Source organism: Mus caroli, unplaced genomic scaffold (assembly GCF_978045245.1).
Source record: "Mus caroli unplaced genomic scaffold, Mus_caroli_1 scaffold_14, whole genome shotgun sequence".
NCBI lineage: Eukaryota > Metazoa > Chordata > Mammalia > Rodentia > Muridae > Mus > Mus caroli.
This window is the reverse complement of record NW_028227269.1, coordinates 6,409,875-6,434,329: the sequence shown is the minus strand read 5'-3', so window position 1 is coordinate 6,434,329 and position 24,455 is coordinate 6,409,875. Positions and strand designations below refer to the sequence as shown.

Below are 24,455 nucleotides of genomic sequence, written 5' to 3'. Positions count from 1 at the left end.
CAGGCTGACCAAGGCCTTCCAGGGTAAACAAACTGGCTTGGGTGTAGGGCCTGGCTTCAAAAGGCCCACAATTACTCATTTTATTGCTCAGGGTTACAAGATGATACTATCTCAAAAGGAGGTGACAGCGAGTTAACAGATCCGTCCCTGAGGGTGCCTGGCCCAGACGAAGAGACTCCCTTCTCCAAACAGAGATGCGAGCACAATTAGACGCCTTTCGAAAGGGAGGCACTTTTCTGCTTTGGGAAGCCCTTTCGAGGCCAGTTAAGACACCCCCACCATGCACATTTTGGTACTAATTAACTCCTAATTTGGGAAGGAGGAAAGGGTGTCTCTTTCAAGAATTTCTCCCTCCGGAGATGGCATCTCCGAGCAGGAGCATTTGGCAGTAAAACACAACAAATGTCAGAGCAGAGAGGCTGCAGGGCTCAGAATTTACAGCTCGGTTCCGGAATGCTGTTGGAGCTGCAGCCAGAGACTCTGATTTCAAATTGGGATGGATCTGGGTAAAGTCATCCTGGCCTGTCCCAGGAGGGTTCTGAGACCCATCTCAGCTATCAGTTTGTCTTATGGCTTTAGTCAAGTTCTTGCTCCTTGCCATACCTCAAGTCACCATCAACAATAAAATGGTGGCACTTGGGTACCCTAAGGATTACTCAGTCCCAAAGTCTGTGACACTAAGATTGTAAAAGTTATCCGGTATTTGAACTTATTCACACAGACACATACACAAACACACACACACACACACACACACATACATACACACACACACACATGCACACATACACACAGTGAATGGTACCCGGAAGACGGATGGTAAGGGATGATTATCAAAAGATTGGTAAACTGAGCCACAGAAGGCGCAGTCACAATAAGAGGCCAGCCTCCCTCCTCACTGCATTTACCACCATCACCAATTAATTCTACTCCAAGCTGTTGTAGGAGTGGAAGGAGAAGAGCCACTACCTACAGAGACCAGCCTGGGGCTCCCTGCCATTGTTCAGCCCTTGCAAAGCTCATCCCCAGGCAATTGACTGGAGAAAAGTCTCTACTAAGTCCTGCTACCTTGCTTCGGATCAATATAGCATTGGAATGGCAATCTGGCTTTCTGGCACCAGCCAGCACTGGTTATAACTACAGTTGTCAGAAGGCCTGGGCCTTTGCATCTGCTCCAAAAAGTGCCATGAACTCAGGGCCAGAGCTGTGCTTCCTCTAGGAGCCCATGCCTGCATATCTGAAATGACATAAGAAAAGGGGTAAGCTCACTCACTATCCCAGATGCACAATTCAAGTTTTCTCTCTTCCTCCCCTTTTCTTGTTATATGGAATAACACCTGTCTTTCCTGCGATGATTCTTGTTCTCTGACACACACACCCTTCATCTTGCTTCTGCACAGTCTTACAACTGTGATGCATTATCATTAATATCTTCCACAGCCAACCATAATATTTTATTACATGATACATTTCCCAACTGTAATGTCATATTATTGTTGGCTATTTTTGACCCTAAAGTAGCAGAATCATAGCTGCCTTGTTGAACGTGGCAAATTTGCATATATAATAATGAATTGGTAAACCATGAGGTTGTTGGTGCTAACAGAGCTTTAAAGAGTGGTCATGGGGTCAAGGAAAGGGTCCAAGTCTGTTGTTGGAGAAGGTTTGGAGTTGGGCCTTCAAAACCAGCCACACTTATAGTCTGGGTAGTGGAACTTGTATGCTAGAGCAGTTGCTTAGCACACAGGAAGCCCTGGGTTCATTTGCCCAGCACCAAAAACAAGACAAAGAGATGAAGTAGAACAGAACAAACATCAGCAGAGAGATAGAGGAGGACCCCGGTACCCACATGACTCTCCACAATGTCCTTCAGGAGGATATCAGAAGTGGTTGCTTGGCAGCTAGAACAGTCAGCAGGAAGGTGCCACCTACAGGTGAGATCAGGGAAAGCATGCAGCGAAGCTGGTTCTCTGAGCCAGCCTGAACCAAGGTCAGGCTCTCTTCTGCTTGAGTGGACTGGTACTCATCCTGGATCTCTTGGGACTGGGGTCCTGGTCTCCCATTCCCACTAAAGTCTTCCAGGCCCAGCCTCTTCTCCTCTCCTGGCCACGCCAGCTCACTCCTTGTTCAGAAGCTTCCCCCCCGACTCTCCCAAAACTCTAAATAAAACTCACAGTTCTTGCCAAATATTTTCTCCATCAAGCAATATTTAGCAACATGAGCGCCACAAAAGGATCATGAAGGGATCGAATATCATACATTTGTTTTCAAATCCTAGAGATATTTTCCAAATCATTTCTGTTTCTCTCACCCTCCCTTGCCTCTTTATATATATTAACTTTTAATTCCTTTTTAGACACACTATCGCCTTTCCAATAATTTTGGCAGGACCAACCCTGGGTGCACTGACTCCAGAAGAAGGCTGGTCAAATATGGCTGCAAAGCTTAAGGACATAGTGTGTGGTTGTCTCATGCCCCTATGGCAATGGAGTATGCAGCCCAGGAAGAATGGGATAAAAATAACACGTCATGGGTAAACATGTTGCAGTTGTTGTGTCATGCCAGGTGTAAGAATGCATGCTGTGGAGTAATGTGGAGAGGACTTATGATTCTATGTGAAGTCTCTTAGATAAGAATATCATGCCATGTGTGTTATATGGATGAGAGGTGACTGTGAGCTATATGAATGATGTAGTTAGAGATGTAATGATGGAAGCAAGCTAGGAAGGGTTTAAAATTTAAAGCCATGAGTAAGGTATGCATCAAAATGACATCTTGGCTGCAGTTGGAGAAACAGTCCGGGGGTTAAAAACACTTATTGCTTTTCCAGAGGACCCAGATTTTATCCATATAGTGGTTTACAACAATTTATAACTCCAGTTCCAGGAGATTTGATGCCATCTTCTGACCTCTGCAGGCTCCAAGCATGCATGTGATAACATACATACATGCAGGCAAAACACTCATACACCTAAAACATAAAATAAATATCTTGGTTTAAATTTCATCTTGGCTACTAAAAATAGGCTCTTGAATTAGACAGAGGTTGTCTCCAAAAGCAAAACGTCACTCCAGGGAAGGTTGGTAGTCTCAGGCCCAGCATTGAATCTACAGAACTTGAATTTGTAACTGGTCAGGATCCATGTCTGTCACTGTATGTACTCAAAGAGAATTAACAAAGAAAAAATAGCTTCCTGCTTATAAGTATAATTATTCCAGACCAGAAGCCTGGGGAAGATGCTGAGGCCCCTCACTCAAGAGAAGATTGTAAGTGGCTCATATGTAGCTTCAGTCTCCGAGACGACATTGTCCCACATAATGACTTCAGCCGAAGAGAGACACCGTCCATTTCCACAACCCATATACAAGAACCAGATCAAATCATGACACTTCCCTACATGTCTCGGATTCTCTTAGCCACTGTCATCATCTCTAAGATTCAAACACCATAGCTAGGCTTCCAGGTCATTGTCACTTCCACAACTGAACTATGTTCTTTCCAAGGTTCCCCCATTTCAAGTCACCTGGACACAAAGAGACGATTTCCCATTTCCCATGTTCAGGGACGGGGACAACTCGGGGTCCTCTTTGTTAGATAGAAGGAGACGAAATCCCTTGAAAACCAAGGGAATGAAACTGAATTTGACCCTGATTGAGAAAATAGAAAGGAACCTCAGAAGTGGCACTTTGTTTCCCTTCCAGGGCTCATGGTTTTTAATGTCCTGAAAAGGTGTTTGTGACTGCACTTTACTTTTTTTTTTTTAAACCCCAACATAACAGAGTACTTCTAATCATTTACCTACAAAGATGGCTCCAGATTCAAGTCATGTGGTAGAAGGAGTCTCTGAAAAACTATCGTCCAGACATTTACCATAGGCAAAGACTAGCAAGAAGAGACAGTCTAGGAGGACCAATGACAGGCACAGTTCTATAAGGAACAGTTCTGATGTAGTACATAGGACAACCCACAATGGCAGAACTAGATCCTGCTCACAGGGGTAGCCAAAGGACACCATCCTACATACAGCTCTCTTCTCTTCCCTCCCTGGCCTGAAATACATTGTTTTTTATGCATTATTCTTTTAAGTTCTTGATGTAAATACCACTGAAGAGAACAAATCAAATTTCCTCTCCTCCTTTCTTAGCTCTTTACAGTAACAGAGGATACCCAGCCCCTTTTCTGAGTACAGTTGGTTAGCCTACTTCTCAGCAAAAAAAAATGTATTTATCCATCCTTTAAGGTCATGTAAGAGTACTGAGCCTTGAAGTTTACCCAATTCCAAAACCTGCACAAGACTTTAAAATATTCCCACTAAGAGGCAAAGCCCTACCTACTCTTCTCACTGACTGCTAATCAATCTCCATGTCTCCAGGGTGGACTCTGATCTTTTAACCTCCAACACTAAAGCCACGTGATATTTCTAAAACACTGAGATTTTTGTCTACATAAGGTGGCTCCCCAGTCTTAGCTCCTTGACATGTCATCCCGTGATCTCCATGTCTTAGCCCATATACTTTCTCCTTCTACATCCATCTCAAATCCATCTGTAAAGACTCTTTATGTCTTCTTACTTACGTCATCCTTTTTCTTATTTCTGAGAAATATGCATGAGGTGCCTTCTGCAAAGAAAGCCCTTCACTATCTTGTTCATATGAGTAATCATCTTATTACTTCCTTCCAGTCTGCTCAACCACCATGCCATTGGGTGACATTTGGTTCCCCATCATGTTTTCAGACTGTCCCCAAATATATCACTTGCCATAGAATCTTCTCAAGTAGAGGCTATATTTTCTTCTAATAGGACTAAAGGGTCTGCAGGAGAGGCACACATTTCCATGGCGTCTCCAAGCCATTTCTTCTTCCATCTTCAAAGTCCTTGGTTCTTTGAAGTGCAAGCCATCAGACTTTACCACCCACTATTTGCCTTGCCATCTTTTACTGTCCTCCCTGCCATCCACCTTCATTTATTGATGACTTTAGCACTTGGCTCACTGTCTTCCTCTCCACATCTCCTGTCATTCTTGACAACTTTAACATCCCCAGAGATGGCCTATCTCCAACACCCTGTTATCTCTATTCCCTGTGCTGCTCAGATCCCATGATCTGTCCCTCGTCCTACCTCATCCACCCCCTCCTGTGGTCATGCTTTATCCACGTGATTTTAAGCAACCAATGCATTTACTCCAGCATTTTTGACCACTACATCCCTTAATCTGGACTACCCACTTGAGTGACAACAACCTCACTGGGATGCTCAGTGACGTTTCCCTTCCTCTTCCTCTTCATTCTCATTAGCACCACCTCTTCAGTGTCAAAACATGTGTGCATGTGCACACATACAACACACACACTTTACATGTGCACATATGCAACACACACATATACTCTTTACATGTGCACCCATACAACACACATACACACACACACTTTACATGTGCACATATACAGCACACAAACACACTCTTAACATGTGAACATATACAACACATACACACTTTACATGTGCACATATACAACACACACACACAAAAACACACTTTTTTTCTCTCTTTCTCATCCACTCCAGTTCCTTATTTGGTGTTTTAGCTATATCCTTCCATGTATTTTACTACCTCTTTAACTGCTATGACATTGTACAGGAAAGACCTGATCCTATAAATTGCTGTCATTTACAGTCCTCCCACCACCACCTCCCATTTATCAATGAGTTTAACACTTGACTCACTGTGTGTGTGTGCGCGTGTGCATGTGCGCGTGTGTGTGTGTGTGTGTGTGTGTGTGTGTGTGTGTGTACCTGATCAAACCACTCTGCTAGGTAGTATTCTCCAGCCCTGCTGGATGCACTTGATTTCAATGGGTAGGCACCAGTCTCCACACTTTCATTAATCTATCATGCCTAACCAATTTAGTCCCCAAAACTCAAAGACAACTGTTTTAAATCTTTGCTTTACCCCGTAAATGTCGAAGACAGCCTCATTCTCAGCAAATGCTGTCCCGACCCTCTTGCCATGGGCATATGGTGGGAAAATACTGCTGCTGCTCCAGAAAATTATATCATGCTCTTATTGCAGAATTCATCTCCTTCGAGATGCCTGGACGTTGTCCAGGAACATGTCCTTATCTCCCACCATCTCCTCAAGTCATCATGACTCATACCCTAGCTAACTTCACAAAATGGCTCTACCCAGAGTGCCAATGATTGAGCTTTGACAGGACCACAGTTTATTTTTTGTCCTTGTCGCACCAAACCTTCTTGTAGTGAGGACATTGGAATACATCTATTTGTGAGTCACTTTCTGCTTTTCTACCTGAAACACAGAGATGCTCTGCCGAAGTCTAGGTTTGCCCTTCATTGCCCCTGTCTCAGCATGTGATTTCTGTATCATGAGCATAAACAATATCCTTATTTTGATGATACCAAACCTATATCACTAATATTAATCCATACATTTACCCATGAGTTCCTGATTCTCTCTCTCTCCCTCCCTCTCTCCCTCCCTCCCTTACTCCCTTATCTGCCTCTGTCTCTGTCATCCTCTCCTCCTTCCATCTCCATTTCTTACTCAAAGCTCATCTATTCATCTTGGTAAGCTACACTATTTTCATGTAATTTTTGGAAACAGTGATATACTCTCTTTGTGGATAAGGAGACAGCTCAAAAGGTAAAGCATTTATAAGCCTAAGGATTGAATTCAGATGGGGCAGTACTGAAATCCCAGTCCTGGAGAGGCAGATCCTGCCTTGCTTTATGAGGAAGCTAGCTAGCTAGACTAGATGGACTGGTAAGCCTTGGGCTCATTGAGAGATTCTGTCTCAATATATAAGGCTGCGAGAGATTGAGAAAGATGCTTAACATCAGCCTCAAGCCTCTACACACATCCATTGACACATGCTCTTGTACTTATTTGCCACACAGACATGCACTTGTTGGCTGTAAATAAAGGTCCCACATGCTTATTCCCTTTCCTTCATTCCCACACTTATTTTATCAGCAGGTTTTGGCAAAAATCACTTCCAAACAATTCTTAAATTTGACTACACTGTATCCTACAAAGCATCGAAGTATTCATCTGAGCCACTGACTTCTCTGAAGTGGCAAGTATAAGATCTTCTTTCTCACTGGCCACTGTCCCTTTCCTGAATCCCATGCAATCTATTCTTTACACACACCCCAAATTTAGTGCTTTGCTGTTCTTTAATAGACTTTATTTTCTAAAACAATTTTAGTTTCACAAAAAAAAAAAATGGTGGTAAATGCAAAGAATACCCGTATTCCCCTGTCCCCACACATGAATTCTCTCTCACTTACAGCACTCACACCAGAGTGGTCCTTCCGTTCAAGTTAATGAACTTCATTGGCTCATCAAAAGTCTACCCTTCACAATAGGACTCGCTCTTACACATGCCAGAAGTTTGTTTAAATGTATGGCGAGTGTCCACTAGGTGGAATACATGGAAGTTTCACTACCCCCAAAACTTCCTGTATTCTGTTAATTCCATCCCTTCCTCCAATTCCCACATCAGGGGTTGCTCTTCCCGGGGTAGCCTTTTCATGAGAGTGTCTTTTGACTAATAATATGGACATTCATGCTCTCTGTATCTTTTAGTGTCTTGGTGTCTCTTTTTGTCACTGCATAATATTCCATTGTCTAGATATACTACTTTATTTATCTGTTCATTGACTAAAGAGCATGTTGGTTGCTTCCAAATTTGAGCAATCATGAGTGAAGATGCTGTCGGTATCTTTATGCAGGCTTTTGTGTGAAGTGAATCTTAAACTCACTTAAGCAAATACCAGAGTAAAATGGCTGGGTCAGATGTGTTCAACAAGAAGAAAGAAATGCAGCTGTGCCACCTTTCACTCCCATTTGCAACAAATGAGGGTTCGTGTTGCTCCACATCTGCACCTACATTCGATCCTATTAGTGTTTTGGATATCAGACTTTCTGATAGACATGTCTGATAGACAATGTGTGTATCTCATTGTTATTAGAGCAGCCTTTCTAAATCTTAAATCTTATTGTGTTTACCCCCTTTTCAAAGCCCTCAAAGATTTACCTTTGCAACAAAAATAAATTGCTAAGGTCTCACCCACCAGAAACAACAGGATTTATCTCTACTTGTTCATATATGTTCAGCTTCTTCAACAATATCCATGCTGATTATTCAATATTCTGGTTGTAGCCTGCTTCCCCAACTTTACCATGAGGTACCAGTCTGACCATCATGACCATGTTGTGACCAATTTCATCAAATATTCCATATTTCTTTCTTTTTTTATGTCCAGGAAAATTGTATTTTGTTTTATTCATTTTGCTTTGTTTTTCCTTTATTATTGTGAGATATTTTCTTTATTTACATTTCAAATGTTATCCCCTTTTCTGGTTTCCCCTCTGAAAACTCCCTATCATATCACCCCTGTCCCTGCTTCTATGACAGTGTTCCCTCATTCTTTCCCACTTAACCTGTCTTGGCATACGCCTACACTGAGGCATTTGAGCCTTCACAGGACCAAGGGCCTCTCCTCCCATTGATGTCCCAAAAGGCCATCCTTGGCTACATATATGACTGGAGCAATGGGTCCCTCCATGTGTATTCTTTGGTTGGTGGTTTAGTCCCTGGAATCTCGGGGCGGGGGATCTAGTTCATATTGTTGTTCCTCCTATGGGGCTTAAAACCCCTTCAGCTCCTTCAGACCTTTCTCTAAATCCTCCATTGGGGATCCCATGCTGAGTCCAATGGTTGACTGCTAGCATCTACCTCTGTATTTGTTAGGCTCTGGTAGAGCCTCTCAGGAGACAGCTATATCATGCTCCTGTCAGCAAGCACTTCTTGGCATCCACAATAGTGTCAGGTAACATTCGGTATTCCTCGATTGAAAATTCTTTGTTTAGCACTGTAGCCCATTTTTAATATTTGGTTTTCTGGAGTCTAACTTCTTGAGTTCTTTATATATATTGGATATTAGCCCTCTATTGGATGTAGGGTTGGTTATGATCTTTTCCCAGTCTGTTGGTTGCTGTTTTGTCGTATTGACAATGTCCTTTTTGTTACAGAACCTTTGCAATTGTATGAGGTCCCATTTGTCAATTCTTGATCTTAGAGCATAAGCCATTGGTATTCTGTTCAGAAAATTTTCCCCTGTGCCCATGTACTCGAGACTCTTTCCCCACCTTCTCTACTGTTAATTTCAGTGTCTCTGGTTTTATGTGGAGGTCCTTGATCCACTTGGACTTGAGCTTTGTACAAGGAGATGAGACTGGATCAGTTTGCATTCTTCTACATGCTGGCTGCCAGTTGAAACAGCACCATTTGCTGAAAACGCTGTCCTTTTTCCACTGGATGGTTTTAGTTCCTTTGTCAAAGATCAAGTGACTGTAGGTGTGTGGGTTCACTTCTGGGTCTTCAATTCTGTTCCATTGATTACCTGCCCATCTCTGTACCAGTACCATGCAGTTTTTATCACAATTGCTCTGTAATACAAGCTTGAGGCCAGGGATGGTGATTCCTCCAGAAGTTCTTTTATTGTTGAGAATAGTTTTTGCTACCTCAGGTTTTTTGTTATTCCAGATGAATTTGCAAATTGCTCTTTCTTCCAAGTTTGTTTCTATTACAGGGCCTTGATCTTGCCACTTCTTTTTACAATATCTCTCTGCCAGGTCTCTCTATTTGGCTGCTTCCATCTTGCCTTAATTATAAATAATTATTTAAAATAACCTTATTAGAAATATAAAAAATATATAATTAGGGGCCAGTGGGATGGCATAAACACGTTTGTGACCAGGCCTGATGACCAAAGTTCAAACTCTGGAGCCCTGTGTTAGAAAGACAGATAGATCCACTCTTACAAATTGTCCTCTGATATCCTCACGTGCCCTATGATGTACTTGGGAGCATGTAAGTGCACACACACACACACACACACACACAACATATACATTCATACTCTCAAAAAAGTAAAAAATGTAGTTATTAATGTTGAGTTTATTAGTCTAAGGTTAACCCCAATATACTCTCCACAGATTAGGAAACCTCGAGGAAAGTTCTCAAAAGAAAATATACTTGCCTCAAACTTGACTGTCAGCGTAAGGAAGTGGCTCCCACAAACAATGCCAACCCCCAACAGAATTAACTTGAGACCTAAGGCTTCTGAATGGACGCAGATAATACAGTGAAAGTTTTGTTATTATGACATAGAATGTTAGTGGACCAATGAGGGAGGGGTAGTTAAAGAGAAGTGAGAGCCCAGCATCAGTAGAAGCTATCATGCCATGCCAGAGAGAGAGGTGGGTGGCGTGCAGAGAGAGACAAAGGAGAGGGAGAGAGAGAGAGATGAAGAGGGACTGGAAGAATCTAAGAGGTCTAGAAGTGACAAGTGAAACACCATTAGGTTTTTGGAGGCCTGCTGGAGGGTCAGATGCCAAGAACAAGCTCCTGGGGCACACATACATCATCATATCCTTGTTCAACATCAACATGTAGAATGAGGGCCCAGAGTATCTACACTGATCATTTCCAAGAGCCTGTTAGAGTCAGATTGTCTGAGCTATGCAGCACGGGCTTCTAGGCCATAGCCACTGCCTCTATTCTGCATCTGTACCTGTATCCAGTTAGCCAAGAACTACAGGCAGAAGACAAAACTCAGCTGCACATATCACCAGGAGCATCACAAATCTGCTGTGGTCTGGGGCAATTCCAAGCTTGTCTTAGACCTATTTTTTTTTCTACATGTATGCAATTCCCTTTTTTGATGTTATGAAAAACATGATTTTTGTGTTACTATTTTAGCATTTATAACCAAAGATAATTGGTGACTCTGCATCTCCTCTATAATGACTTTCTTCTCAAACCATGTCTGATTAAGACATTGTTTAGGCCATGGTGTCTCAAACTGTGGGTCACGAACCATTAATTTGTTGTGAAATCAATTTAGATGGTTCACAACCAGCATAGTTTCAACAAAAATAGAATAGAATAGACAATAATAGAACATATTGAAATGAATCACACAGAGTAAGGGCAAGTAGGATTTCAGAAAGCATATGTTTCAGTTATGTATATTGCACATGTAAACATACATCTGTGTATAATGAAATACAATGTAACATATGAGGTCAAAGCCAAAGAAAGTAGAAGCCATTGTTCTAGAAGTCTCTTGCCTTTAGAACAAACAATATAAAGAATGCTATGAATAATTTATAAAATGTATATTCTAAACTCATTTCAAATTTCATGTAGTTTACTCATGTCAATGTAATGCTGTCAAAGACAGTTACCATCAAAACAAGTACAGGACAGGTGTGGTCACCAAAAAATGTTGCATTTCAAGGCTGAGTATCTAACATTCCTGCAGTCTACAGCCCAGAGAACTAGAATAGCTACTTATCCCCCGCCCCTTTTTTTTTTCTATCTGGTAGAATGACTTTATGAAATTCCCCCATCTCCTTTTGAAGTCTCCAATTCCTTATTTAGAAAAGATCTACATTTATTTGCTCCTGAGAATCTTCCAGAAGAACTGGGTAGTGTGCATCTACAAGAAGCTACAATGAAGTGGAGAGAGCTTCACCTTGCAACTTTGAATCCCAGCTCTGTCCCTCACCATAGAGCAGCGCCATGGTTCCCATGGTTTCCTCGATGAGAGGTTGAGAATTACAATGTAACCACATCAGGCAGCAGTCAGGTTAAGCAAAGTTGTCAAAGAACTGGCCTAGGGCAGGAATCCAGAAAAGATGACCTCAATCTGCCTGTCTGTCACCATCAGGTCCTGTGCACCTGCCTTCACTGTTTAGCATTGCTGTCCCCCACATCTCTTGGTCCTCAGTGGAGTTTCTCACAAACACTCATGAGAAGTTTTGGTTTCCATGACTACAGCCTTTTCTCATCTTAAACCTCTACTACCTCTGCCAGCCCTCCCTCCCTTCCCATCACATTCCCTATTTCCCTTTCATGTTGATTCTATTTCACACATTCTAGAGCTCTGGGTACAGAGGACAAGTTCTGAACTCTAGGTCACCCCTAGGGGTGAGAGAAAGTCACCGGACCCTTTCATCAGCTAAACACTCCCAGAGACTTCCTCTGTCTGTAAGTGATACATCAGAATATAGAGTAGTGTGGTTAAACCTGGAAGATGTTAGAAAAAGAGGTACATCTGCATAAGTTATGAAGTATAACTCAAGACTTTTTTTGTTTTGTTTTTTGAAACCGGGTTTCTCTGTATAGCCCTGGCTATCCTGGAACTTACTCAGTAGACCAGGCTGGCCTCGAACTCAGAAATCCACTTGCCTCTATCTCCAAGTGCTGGGATTGAAGGCATGCACCACCACTGCCCAGCTAAGACTTATTTTTTTATCTGTGAAAATATAAAACTCAGTGTCCATCAAAATGGAATTTTGATTAATTAATTTGAGGTCATCTACTGGTAATAAAAGAGTCACATGCCTGTGTGATGAGAACCACAGACATATCAATGTTCCTGTATACTTCTGTTTTTGTTACATCCCTGACCCCACTTGGCTCTGATTTTCATGGAAAAGATGGAACTCACTGAGGTATGAAGGGGCCAAATAAACTGGTTCCTATCATCCATTAGCAAACCTTGGCCCCTGTACCTTTCAAATCTCCTCCAAAGTATCTAATTCCTTTCATCTCTAACCCATCTCTTCCCATCATAGTGGCTAACAAGATAGACATTCCCATGGAAGCAAGGATACAAGTTATTTATGGATGGCATTCCTCCCTGCTCACCAAGTCTGCTTAGTGACATGACACTTCATGGACATCTGATCTGACTATCCCTGGAGCCAAGCCTGCTGGCTTCTTGAAGGCTCGTTGTGTTCTTCTGACATTCAGCACATGATATCCACACAACCAAAGCTCAGAAGAAGAACTGACCCTCTTGATTCAAGTGCTATCCCATCACAAGATCTTGAGTTGGTTTTTTTGTTGTTGTTGTTGTTTTGGTTTTTTTCCTTCTGGTGTGCTGGACGCCACTCACTGCTCCCTCTGTAGGCCATAACTTTTCTAGGCTCCAAACCAACTGCTACATACTTGAGAAAGCATCTCTGGGCCTGGCCTGGGCCATTGTCTAGCAGAGATACTCAGGCTAAAGAGGAGTATCAGAGGAAAGAGAGAAGGAAGCCTAGTATAGAGAAAAGGGCAGTGAGGAGAAGACCAAACATGGAGGAGTGGCCAGACAAGAATGCTTGGCTCCTCAGCTGGTAATTACTCACTTGTAGAAAAGTACCTAAAATAGCAAGTTAGCTTCAAGTTGCATATGAGTAGAAGAATGGAAATTCTTGTTCCCTCGGCACTTAGAGCTGCTATGGAAGAAGATAAAGGGACTTAATTTCTAAAGCAATCTCCTTCCTCCAGGAGATGCATCAGCCAACCTTGCAGGTGCAGTCTGTGTGATAGTACTTATTCTCACCAACCTTGCTAGCTTGCCCACTAGTTGGATGGAGTGAAAGCTAGGCACAGGAGAGGTGGCACAGATACTGGCTTTGCTGTATTAGCTGCATCTTTTAGTGAAGACTCAAGGAAGTTACAACCCAGGGAACTCTTGCTCATGCTGAGAGAATAGATTTACATGCTGCTGTTTTGGCAATGACGAGACTAGGGCTGGACCATGGCAGGACAGGAGACCCCTGAGGACAGCAGAAGATACTGAATCCAAACTAGTTCTACTCAACTGTGCCTGTCATAAACTCTGTCTCAGATTCCTCTGTCCCAAATGAGGATAATTAAGAGAGAAATGCAATCTGGAATACAACAAAAAAACCGAAATAAGTGTCCAGGCTGAACATGGAGCTCAAGATGAATTACAGAGGCACAGAGGAGTTCCCAGTACTCAAGTCACCTGCCCACCCCTGCCTACTGCTCATCCAGGCTCTGGTGACCCAGCTGCGTTAGAAATCCCTACAGGATGACTTTTACAGTGAGTTCCAAGAAAGCCCCTCTAGTGCTGACTATTCCCCCATGCCATGCCCACATGAGATCCTCCACCTGGCCCTTGTATGTCATGGTTTCAGGACAATTTACAAACCTACTGAGCATGTTTGAACAGTTCTAGACAGTCTTACTCCGGACCACCAACCCTCAGGCTTCTCTGGACCCATGGCATGCTATCAACCTTTGCTGCTTACATCAACTTAAACAACATTCAGGAATGGAAAAAAATGGGTTGGTGATTAAGGTCACTTGCTGCTCTTGCAGAGGACTCCTTTTCTGTCCTCAGTACCCACATCATAGCACAATTGCTTGTTCCAGGGAGTATCTGATGCCCTGTGACCTCAACGGTCACCTACATATAAGTGGTACATGTACACTCATCCAAACACACACATCAAAAAACAAATCCTTTAAAAAAAACCAAAAGGACAATATGTTCAGTCCACTGAATTTGGTCATGACAGGAAAGTGATATATTAGTGACCTTTTTCCTAAAAATGGATTCATCAAAGGCACACTTTTCCCCCAAGCAAACTACCAAGGGGCTAGAAGAGATTAAAAAACAACAACAATATAGTTTCATTGCTTGTCCTGGAAAAAATCACAGCATGGGGGAAAAGAAAAATATGTTTCAACAGATGTGTATAAAAGTCAAACCAAACCTTGGGTAGTCTCATTCCCACACAGAATCACACTTGCTAATGGATGGGGGTCCCAGGAATTCCCTTGGCCTGAGTCAGTCTTCATTCAAACACTCATTGTCACCAAAGTGACAGTTTTTCCTTAAACTGAAAAAGGGTAGATGACGCTCTGCCCTTACCCACAAATGACATCAACTAAGTACCACTTGGGGCAGGTGGGGTTTGCAGTGTGTTTTTATTTCCTTTCTGCTAGTGTAATAAAATAACCCACCCCACAAGAAGTGATTAAGGGAGAAGGGATTTATTTCAGTTTGCATTTCCAGGTTACAATCACTGTGGAAGTCAAGTCAGGAACGTCAGAGACAAATGATACATGCTCAACTGCCTGTGATCAGCTAGACTTCTATACTCTTATACAGTCCATAAACCCTGCCTAAGAATGGTGCCACCCACAGTGGGCTGGGTTGTCTAGTAACTTAAGACAATTCCCCACAGACCCATCTGCTGGCCAATCCAACCCAATATAGATAATCCTTCAAGGAGACTCTTCCCAGGTAATTCTAGATGTATCAAGCTGATAATTATAGCTAATCATAAAACTAGATTTGCATTCAGAAAATACACATGACAGCCAGGACTCTGATAGATTCTTATCCCCTGTAGTATGTAGTGAGAAAAGAAAGAAAGAAAGAAAGAAAGAAAGTCATCCAAATAGGTGACCACCTGATGTCTAACTAGGGAGGCTCAGGGCAGAGAGCTAAAGCAACACCTTCTCTGCCAAAGTAGGGGCAAAAAGCTACATCTAGGGGCTGACCTGGGAACAGCCAGCTTCCCAGGCCCATGTCTGGGAATTTTCCTTTTCCAAATATGAGAGCAATAAAAATAGGTAGGCAGCAGTAAAAATAGGTAGGCAGGAAGGCCAAACTATGTTTGCAAAAGCCCCACGTCTGGGTTTGAAACACCCGCTCCCACCATTTCAAGGCTAAGAATAATGGAAGGACTCAGGAATTCTGGCTTGCTCCCAGGGTGTGAGCACACTTGGATTCGATAGCACATAGCTGGGCATGCCCACATGAAACCCACTGGAGCTGGTCAGAAGTGTCAGGAGCCTTTAGAGAAATGAATGAGCCACCGATTAAGAAATGCAGCTGCTGACAAGCAGGAATTGCCCTATAAAACGTTTCAAGGTGTCAGTGATGGAAGTGCACTTTGCAGCCACTCAGCGGGCAAGACAGGGCTGCCCCACACACTGCCAAACACTGCAACAGCTGCCCAAGCCTGGGGTGGGAAACATCTATCCAGCTGGGACTTGGGACAAGACCACCAGGCAACTCAACAAGGGCAGTCAAAAAAAAGAAAAGAAAGAATGAAATGAATTGTGTCCAGCTTATCACTACAACCAAACAACTTTCCACATGTGTAATTCCTACTAACACTTTGCTGCGGGGCAAACTGCATCTTCCAAAATTCATATGCTCAAGTCCTAAATCCAAGTATCTCAGAATGTTGGGTACCAATAACAAGGTTATTGTGGTGAAATGAGGTCAGATGGGCAAGTCCTAAACCATTGTGACTGACTGGTGTAGAAGAAGAAAAGATCGGGACACAGATAGGCACCAAGCAAAGACCATGTGAGGACACAGAAGGCAGACATCTATGAGCCAAGAATAGAGGCCTCAGGAGAAAACAGCTCTGCCAACACCTTGCTCTCAGAATTCTGGACTCTGGAAACGTGAGACAATAAATTTCTGTTGTTTAAGCCACCCAGCCTCTGGCACTTTGTGATGGCAGGTTCAAAAGACCAATACACTTTTCTTTTTTTTTTTTTTTGCCATCCTGTGTGTTTAATAAGAATTGATGGACACTTCCATGTGTGAGAGGGAAGCAGAGAGAGTCAGCGCCACGATCACATCTGAAGCCTGGCATCTCAGAAAAGCAGGCCAGCCGAGTCTCTGGAGACTTAGCATCAAGTGCCAATCCTTTACACTCCTCATTTCCCAGAATCCTCACAAGAACTCAGAGACAGTGGCATAATTAGCCCTATTCTTTAAAAGAGAAAAAGAAGATTTGTAGGTGAGAAATGTCTTGGATGAGGGGTCTTTCTAGAAGAAGCATAATTAAATTCTAGGTTTGGCTGATCTCATACTTATGTTTGTCCCTCCAACTAAAATCAATGGTTTAAGTTCAAGAAACTGAAAATCTCGCAAGTGATCAAGATGTCTAATCATGAAAATGCATGTGCTCACGTGGCAGAAAATCTCCAAGGCATAGGTATCTAGGGAGATGTGGGTTTGTGTAGGCTACAGCTTGTAGTCATGTGTCTGCTCAAGAACAGGTTTCATCTATACTTGTCCCACCACACATGAACACAAAGAGAAAGACTCACTCTCTTTAAACTGCTCTCCGGGTCCCTAACCCAATTCTAGCAGGTATCACGGTTGAGAATCCTCATAAGAGGGGATTGGTTGGCATGTTCCCAAAGACCTGTTTTAGCTTTGACTATGTACAGCTTTTAAATTTCTATGGAAGCTTGAAAATATACACAACACTCTGGCACAATGCTTCTAGAACATTCTACAAAGTCAAGGTCAGAGCATTCACACCGGATATTCAATGAGCTCAACCCTCTTTTTGCACAAACACAGCAATCTGGCGAGCAAACGTGGAGGAGACTGCCCAGAAATGGCCTTGGCCAGTCAAGAGCAAAGCCCCTCAGGGCTGGACTAAAAGTTCACTGTTTGTTCCCATTTGCTCAGACCCATGGAAGGAAGTGCAGAGAGGCTTGCCTGGCCGGTCAGCACCATCTCCATTCACTCCAGCTGAGGTGGGACAAGTAGTTCTGCCATGTGACCCTGCCAAGGAGCTTATGACAAAGGCCAGGCTGATGGCTCAGAGCCCTGCAGCTATCTGGCCCCAGATGGAAGCCACTCATGTTAGCTCAGCCGGGTCCTGAGATGAAGGAAGAAGGGAATGGACAGAGGAGGGAAAGATGGATGGCGGGTTCCTGAATCGGTTCTCCTTCAGATGGGTCTCTTATCCCATTCTAACCTAGGCCCTGTACCTAGGAACCATACTTAACCCTGGATCTAAGCACCTTTGTGACTTATGGTTTCCCCCAAGCCCAAGACCCTAGTACTCTTTATTTCTTTCTCTTAGAAAAAAGAAAGCCCCCAAGTCTAGATAGCATCTCTTAGCCAGAGGGCTTCACTTGAGTTCTTAGCTGTAATTTCTGCAGGAGGCATATTCTATCCCTGCCAAGGCTGATCAGAGACTCTGCTGATAGGCTCTCATGGCATCTAAGTTAATTCTTTTATATATATATAGTTGTTGCTAAGGTACTCAAGCTGACCTTGAACTCACTTTGTACAGGCGAGTCTTGAACCCATTATCCTTCCACCTCAGTCTCGTCTCTCCGACTGCACTAGATTCAGGGATCTCTGTCTCTCTCTCTCTGTCTCTCTCTCTGTCTCTCTCTCTGTCTCTCTCTCTCTCTCTCTCTCTCTCTCTCTCTGTCTGTCTCTCTCTCTCTCTTTCTCTAATACACACACACACAGAGGCCAGAGGAAGATATCAAGTGCTCGCTCTGTCACTCTTTCATTCCCTTGAGATAGAGTCTCTCACTGAAACTGGAAACTAGTCTGCAATCCCCAGCTGTCCTGTCTCCATCCCTACCCCGCACCACTAGGGGTTACAGGTAAAAGTTGGCATGCCCAGCTTTTTACATGGGCTCTGGGAATTTGAGCTTAGGTCCTCATGGTTGGGCTAAAAGCTCTCTTACACATTTGAACCATCTCCACTATTGTAACAATCCTTATGGTACTGTTTAAACCAATCTGTATCCTTGGTTTGTCCCACAGAGACTCAGCTGCTAGAAGCATCACCTCTCAGGCAGTGGGATTAAAATGAAGGGACTTGTTTCAAGGTGAGCTCTAATAGGAGCTAATTAGGGCACATGGATAGCACTTTTAGAAGTTTAGATTGTGTTGGCCTGCTTTTTCTGGAAGTATGTCGGTTCTCATGGCACGTGTCAAGAGGGAGAAAACATGGGATAAGTGAGACCAGTGCAGGCAAATCATCTCAGCAAGTTTCTGTCTTCACCAATAAGCTTCTCCAAGGGACGCATTGGAGATCATTCAGTTGCAACCTTGTTCTTCAAACATGTCAAAAAATAAAATAAAATAAAAAATGCAAGCCCCCAGCATGAAACAACTGGGGGAAAAGTCTTGTTAAGCATGAAATTACAGGATGTATTTAAGGGTGTGGGTAGCTGGTGACTATAATCTAAATATATTGCATTTGGGTATAAAATTGCCAAGGATAAGTAAAAATAAATAAACAGAGAGTGGGGCTGCAGAAAGGTTCACTGAGCAAACTGCCTAGCCTACAGGAGCGAGAACCTAAGTTCATGCCCCACCACTCATGTAGCAGCCTGGCATGGTGCTACACGACTGTATTCTCGTATAGGTGATACAGGGAGGGAAGATACTCAGAACTTGCTAGACAGACACCAATCTAGCCAATTCATAAGATATACTGTCTGAAAAAATATGTTGGTTAGAGCTGCAGAGATGGCCCAATGGTCAGGAACACTTAGCATTCTCCCAGAGGATGTAAGTTCCGTTTTCAGAATTTTCTTTAGTTCCAAGGAAACTGCTGCCCTCTTCTGCCCTCTGCAGATGTCTGCACACATGTGCAACACACTCAGACAGACATAGACACATGTACACAAATAAAAACAAATCTTTAAGAAATATAAGGTGGAGAGCTGTAGAGAAAGACTCCTAACATCTACCTCTGGCATCCACATACATGTGCACACACATACACACAGTGACAAATAAAAAGTGAGAATCCATAAATCTTTTTGCTTTCTTCTTCAGTCTGTTTGCTGAAATGTTCATTTTCAAATAGACATTAATTATGGACAGTTTTAGATTCATCCAAACATCATAAAGATAGCATAGAGCTCCCATATCTTTACAAAGCTTGTTCTTATGAGCATCCAATATTATTACAGTATATTCATTATAGTAAATGAACCCAGTCGTTTCCATTACTCTCATTTCTGATAGTGCTTCACTTACTTTTTCCCTAGTGACATTTTTTGGTCCAGGAGCCTCTCTAGGATATGTTGAATTTAGCTACGATTTTCCCATAGGCAGCTTTTCCTATGACACTTTCCTTGTTTCTGATGACCATGAGAGCTTTGATGAGTAAGGGTCACATATTTGGTAAAAATATTCTCCTATTTGTTTGAATTTTGGAAAGAAGACTGCAGAGCTGATGCACCATGTAAGAAAGGTCTAACACAACTGCCATGGGCCTTGATCACCTGGCTAGAGTCATGTCTGTTGACTTTCTCCGCCATGAAGTTACTTGCGGATCAGGCAGAGGACTTAGATGAATCATTTGGATTCTTCCACACAGGTGATTTGTCAGCTTCCCCCGTCTGTCTTTCTTTTATCTGTCAGTTATTTGCATTAGTATGATCTTCTGGATGTTTGTTTTCTACTTTGGCTTGTAATCCATTAGTATGTATTTGTTTTTATGTCAGTTGTGGCCTCCCTTCCCCCAGCCTGGAACCTGCTTGCTCAAAGGTGGAGCTACCGGCTCATTCGTCCTGCCATGCCCACTGCTGCAACCTGCCTTTGCTGCCTGGAGGCACACACGTGTTCGTCCTGCTACTGGACCCTGAGTTACTTGGCGGGAAGTTGGGTTCCCTCCCCCTTCCTTTATAACTGAGTGTCTGAAAATAGTAAAATTGAGCCTTGAACAGAATGTATGTTGTCTTGGCTCCATTCTTTCTTCCGCCCCGTCTAGATTCCTCTCTTTTCAGCAAACTGCCATTCTCAGTTGAACCGTTCGTGTTGTGGACTGCGGGCAGGCCGCAACAGTCAGTTATTTCAGTTTTAGCCATTGGGAACACCTTCAGTTATGTGCACACTCTCTGAAATACTTGCTCTTGCTAGTTATAGGTTTTCTTGAACACTGTCTTGTTTATTGACTCAAGAAAATGCTACAGGTTCATCTTGTGTGTTTCTTGCCTCTTACTCCAGGCCCAGAAGCAGCCCATAGTACCTTTCTCTAGAAAACTGAATTAGAAGCAAATATCTGGGTGTTAGTGTGCCTATGGTTACTGAGGCATCCTTGCATCTTGGCTCTATCAGGTGGCCTGTGTCCCAACCTTCTTATTTATAGACATCCATACATTTCTATTCATACCTGTCTGAATGCATATGAACTAGCTATGAGTCCTCTCCAACACTAATATATTACACTAAGAACCACCCTAATCTTATCTCCATGCTTAGATATAACTTCATTCTCTAACAGTAGAAAATCTAGCTCATGTTATCTGAACTCATTGACATCTTGTTAATTCTAAGGTATATGTAGGAAAGTATCAACATATTTGCCTGTACTTCTAGAATGGTATTTTTATTTGCTATTTTTATGTCCTTTAAACATGGGAATATGTATTAACCAAGTGCAGAACCTCACAGTACCCAGTTGGTGACTCACTGTGCGTACAGCTCACAGGCTGCTGGGATCCCACTCCTATAGTCACTGGCTCCTCACCGCACATCCCAGCAAGAAACAAGAAAGTCAAATGAGTCATCTTTGCTTCCAATGAGGCAACTGCACCAAGCCACAGAAGACTACCAGTTTCACATGGGTATTACAACTTCTGCATTAGAGTACTTCAAGTTGAGGCATAAAAGAAAGAGCCTTCAAGAAGCCCTTTGCTTTGAAAGTCTAAATGGTCCTCTTCCAACTCCTGCTTCCTTCACCCTCTAAACAGATAAAGAGGCAATGTACTTGGAGTTACTATATACTGAGACCTAGACAAAGGTATCAGCAACCCCTTAGTTCTTTGGCCTCCGCAAGTTATTTTGTCTATAAACTTCAGCTGACTCCTCATCTTTACATAAGATGCACAAGGTTTTCCTCCTCGGCGGTGAGTACCACATGCAGCAGTATCTATGAGGCTCAGCCTTCCATGCAGGATGGGGATGAGAGCTGGTAACTGTGTTGCCACCAAGTAACTGGTTCTCTGAGCTCAGTACTAAGATCCAAGGTAACTAGAGAGCAGGGAGCCACAAGGTCAGATTGGGAAAGCTCTGGTCCATTGTGCCAGGAAAGATTCCTAGGCAAAAATGGTTTTTGCAGCATCTATATTCAACAAAGGTTATTTCCAAATGCACACCTCATAAACGAACTGTCCAAGGACATCTAATTGAAGCCACTTAGGACTGTGGTTTTTCTGCCCAAGGCTGGGTACATGCGTATTGACCTCCCAGAGGCCCGTGGATCACTGTTAAGGCAGATACCTTCAAAATCCTAAATCATCACTGTGGTGGCAGCAAATACTACCTACCAGCCCATTATCAAGAAGGTATCTCTTGGTCTCACATCCCCCCACCATCTCATTTTAGCCCCCTAAAAAATAGTTGCTTTCTAGGCACAAAAGGACTCTGAGTGGAGACCAGGTGCCATCTTGAATCCTATGCACCTACCATACCCCTTAAGATTGGACAGCTGTCCTGGTCCAGTATACCACAGTGGTATCAGGAGGCTGACCTCTCCTAGGATGAAGATGTGGGGCCTCTTCCCATGGAGTGGACCTATGATTCCTCCATTCTCTGCTGCTCACTGCTATAGAATGGAACAGTTTCAAGATCTAGAAACCTACTTGTCAATTGGTGTGACCAGCAGAAGAGCCCTTCTGCTGGCTTCTTCGTTATATATCTTCCTCTTGAACTAACTTAAGGAAGGCTTTATCTGAGTAAGTTCAGACTCCACATGTAGGCTCACCCATAGAGAACTGACCTTTGTTAATTCCCCTGAGAAACCCCATGTGACTTCATGGACTTCCATTTTCTTTGACCTTTAACTGACCATGTGTTGTGTTCCAAATCTCCACCTGGATATTGGGTGCTCAGAGATGTTGTGCTCTGGGAAATGCCTATTTGTGTTAGCAATACTAGGTATTGTAGATGGGTACTGTTGACATTTTTGAGTATTTATTATGTTCCAAGAACTATAACAAAAATGTAACACATACTGTTTTATTGAATTCTCACTTTGAAAGTATAAAATTCCTTTTATTGTTATAACCAACTTATAGATGAGGATTTTGAGGCAGAGACTGGGAAGGAAACTTATCTAGGATCCATCAGGGTTCTGGATAGTGATGTCAATACAAATTAAAAATAGGAAAGAATTCTGGGGGCACTCACTATGAAAGGTAAAGGGGGCCATAAGAACAGACTTCAGACTGTAACATGAGTCTATAATCAGAAAGAGAAGAGGCAAAATGAACTGAGAGATCTCAGAAAAGCCCCATACCTCAGTGCATATCTAAGGCAAATGCAGCAGCATAAGAGAGAGCTTCCGTGCAAAGAATGCATGTGAGGGATCCTGAACAGGGAGAAATGTCCAGCCCTCATCCACCCCCATTACTCCTCACCCCTGTGCTGTCCCCCAGTGTGCTGAGGCATTGGCTAAGAGAAACATATGCTGAGAAAAAACTTGGTTAATTGCTGCAGAGGACCCCACGGTTCCTGACACTGGAACCCCCCAGCTATAGGCTGGCCCTGAAGCTCCTCCAGAGAGTCTCTCTCCACCAGAGACCCGATCTGCCCACAGCTCTGGAGAGTCTCTCTCCACCAGAGACCCAATCTGCCCACAGCTCTGGAAGTGGCTCCAAGAACACATGGCTCACACCGGATCTTTCTTTGGCTCCAGAACCTCTAGTGTGGTCGATTGGGCTAAAAGGACACATTCACAGATGATCAGGTCTCCACACGCTCTCTTTGCAAGCAGCAAACATGCATGGAATGCAGCCTCACGAGGGAAGGAGAAATTCTTTCCTGCCTATGCAAAGTTCCAACTGGATGACAGATTTGAGACTGACAAAAACAGAAATTAGATTAACCCAAGACAGTCCTTTCCTTCAGAGAGACCACATTCTAAAAGGAACCAGCAACCAGACAATTATCAGAGTAAGTACAGTGTATGAGAGGGAAGACAGTCCCAAGCCATGGGGCAAGGGGACTTTTCATTTTCTAGGAAACTGTCCATTTGCAGATGGATCAAAAGGACTTTTCAATCAAATATGTAGCTTCACTTGTTTCTAGAATTATTTTTAGTATTTTTATTTTATTTTTGAGATTATTAATACAATATAACATTTCTTACTTTCTTTTCCTCCAAACTCTCCCAGATACCCCTCCCTGTTCTCCTTCAAATTCAGGGCCTCTTTTTTTTTTCTTTTGTAATTGTTAGTGCACATCCTTTTACTTTCTTATACTATTCAGGGCATCCTTCCTGGGTAATGACACCACTCACAATGGGCTAGACCCCCCTGTCTTAATTAACAATCAAGACAATCCTTTACAGACATGCCCACTGCCCCAAATGATCTAGATAATTCTTCACCAAGCCTCTCTTCCCAAGAGACTCTAAGTTGTGGCAAGTTGACAATTAAAACCTAAGCAGCACATTACAAAACAAAGCCATGAACGAAAGCTACTTCTATTACACCTATTCAAAACAGAACCTGTCATGTAACATGCAGTCGTAGCTCATCAACCTGTAAAAAGGTCCATTCTCTTCCCCAGATCCTGAGGGGTTACTCCATTTTTGTCATAGCTTGACATCAAGATCCTTTCTTCTAATCTGGTCCATACGCCAAGGAGATCTCACATATGTGGTTCGATGAAGCTCTGATATAAAGACCTGAGAATAAAAGGTATTACCGACCACTACACACTCAGTTTCTCATGGTGAAATGGGTACCAGATGATGGTTATACACAGACCTGACTGAAAAAAAAGGGGGGGGAGGGAACAAGATATGCATTG

The 24,455-nt window shown here is 43.0% G+C and overlaps 2 long non-coding RNA genes across 3 annotated transcripts in view; one reads left to right on the top strand and one right to left on the bottom strand.

Moving 5' to 3' along the window:
* LOC115032768 (uncharacterized) overlaps positions 1–24,455 on the bottom strand; it is a 197,910-nt gene that overhangs the window by 30,152 nt on the left and 143,303 nt on the right. The window lies entirely within an intron of this gene.
* On the top strand, positions 12,012–20,290 carry LOC110306411 (uncharacterized). Of its 2 annotated transcripts, none has more exons than XR_002379261.3 (3): positions 12,012–12,082; positions 19,861–20,016; positions 20,144–20,290. It is a non-coding gene; the product is annotated as an uncharacterized LOC110306411 (long non-coding RNA). The 2 variants fall into 2 exon arrangements; XR_002379260.3 differs by having other exon boundaries at positions 19,858–20,016.